The following is a 2,253-nucleotide window of genomic DNA, read 5'->3' as shown; positions in this document are numbered from 1 at the left end:
TCATATAAAACTTATTTAGCTCTAAAAGACTTAGTATTTTATTTAAACTTTTATGTAAAATTGTAATATTTACTTAAAAACTAAATGTATATAAAAAATGTTAAATTGCTGAGCATTCCGAGGTGCTGTAAACTAAACTTTAATTTACAGCACCTCGAAATCTTAAGCAATTTAATATTTTTTTTCTATACCTTCAGTTGTTAAGTAAAAATATAACAATCTTACATCAAAAATACTTTAAACTAAAGCACTTACTTTTGATATAAGTATTTATATGAAATGCTTATAGTAAAACATATATAATAAATGTAATATAGATAAAAAATATAAAATCATTTGATTTAAGAACATTCACTTAAAATAGATATTTTAATTTTTTAAAGCACTTGCGTTGACCCGTGTGGAAGTGACCGGTAACTAGATTTAAGCTACCGGTAGATTACCGGTAACTAACCGGTTAGTAACTTGCCGAACCCTAATCATGCTATGTATTTTATAAAATGATAATTTATTTAACCAAATGAGAACACAGGCAACAATGTAATTTCATTCAGGCTAAAAGCAACGGATCGTCAATTAACTAATTGCTGTGATTCACTACTTTGGAAAAAGAATTTTTAGAAAAGGAAATTAAAAGATGGAAAAAATTAATAGGTGAAAAAAAGAAGTATGGCAAGTAAAATGAGGAAAACAAGCAATATAGAAATAAATGAATAGGCAATAATATTAAAACGTCACAAAACGAAAATAGAAAACCACAACAAAGTCAAAGGCATTAAATTTGTTATTATGAGTACGTTGAAGATATTATTATACAGCAAAATTAGCAGAAAATAAAAAATAATATTAAAATTTAATTTTTTAAATTAATTAAATTAATTTAAAGTTAAATTAAAATTTAAGACGGAAATGTAAACATTGAAATTCATCTATATTCATGAAAAGTATTAACCTAACCATTTAAATAAAATATAAAATAAATAGTTACTCACAAAGATATTTAATATCTCTGAGTAGTTTTGTACTCCTCGTATGATTCTGCGCAATATTTTGTTAAGGTGGAATATTCAAAGTTAATTGCTGCAGGCAAATATAGTGAAGTAAGTGGTTCCGGCAAATTATATTCATTGTAACTGTCATCCTCTTCTGCAGTATCTGTATCACTATAATGTTCTTTGCTTTCATTTTTAATGTCTACAGACTGAAGAATAGCAGCATTCTTATACATTTTTTTGAGTTCTAACAACTTTTTTTTTTACTATCTGAAGTTGGTATAGGATCCTTAAAGCTGTAAGGTCTTTCATCCTGTGAGTTTTCATTGTCACTAATATTTGGAAGAGTTTCATGCTTCTTTGGTCGGGAAAAATTGATTTTTTTAAGTGTAGCTGGCGTTGCTGATTTACGCGATTTTTTCTAACTGCACAATTTGCTTGTGCAAGATATTTTATTTATACCAAGCTGTGCACATGCAACAAGCCTAAATAACAAAGCATCGATGTGACTACACACAGAGCCCAATCTATAATTTAAAAAAATATATGATCGATTCAACTTCTTAAAACACTTGTTTTGAGAAAAATTAGAATTAAATTATTTAACTAATGCGCTCACCCTGCCATGCATTTGCAATTTGCTGTTAAAATCCAGCCATTAACTTTATTTATTGCTACCCACACATCGTAACATTTCTGCTTCTTTCCTTGTCTTTGACTTGGAAGCACCTAAGACAAATTAAACGTCGATTAAATAAAAAAAAGATAAATCATATTACATTTCACTCAAAATGAATTTTATGGTTTTAACTTTTCAAACATATTTATTTTGTCAGTTTCACTGTTGACTTTGTAATATGCAACGATACCTCAGATTTAATGAAACAAAATTGATTCTTTTCTTCAATTAAATTATAGTATACATCCTGAACATGCCCACAAATGTAAAAGTTGTACGATTCCAATGATTTATAGGCTTTCATTGAAAAGTGTGTAAAGTTACTTGGCGAGTTAATAAGATAATTGTACATGTCACCCCATGTAATGTCGGGCATCATTGAAACGTCATTCTTCCAATTGACAAGTACGTAAGGGTCGGGAAGTAACATTCCACTTGACAAAGTTAATTTTTTTTTATATGCATCTTTATTCTTTTCTTCTAACGTTGAAAAGTATTCAGATTCGCTCTACATTTTCTCTTGCGTGTTTTCTTTCTATCCTGCCAGTGTCCTTCGCGTCCGAAAAAATGTAAACGCGCTAC

At 28.7% G+C, this 2,253-nt stretch overlaps 1 long non-coding RNA gene across 1 annotated transcript; it reads right to left on the bottom strand.

Annotated features, from left to right (window-relative positions):
* Positions 1 to 1,685: 1,685 nt before the first annotated feature.
* Positions 1,686 to 1,918, bottom strand: LOC136084341 (uncharacterized). Its single transcript, XR_010640497.1, has 2 exons — positions 1,862 to 1,918; positions 1,686 to 1,721 (listed from the first exon to the last, which is right to left on the bottom strand). It is a non-coding gene; the product is annotated as an uncharacterized LOC136084341 (long non-coding RNA).
* Positions 1,919 to 2,253: the final 335 nt, after the last annotated feature.

The sequence above is a fragment of the Hydra vulgaris genome, chromosome 08, assembly GCF_038396675.1.
Source record: "Hydra vulgaris chromosome 08, alternate assembly HydraT2T_AEP".
Taxonomy (NCBI): Eukaryota; Metazoa; Cnidaria; class Hydrozoa; order Anthoathecata; family Hydridae; genus Hydra; species Hydra vulgaris.
Note: the sequence above shows the minus strand (reverse complement) of the source record. Positions and strands in the feature narration are given on the sequence as shown.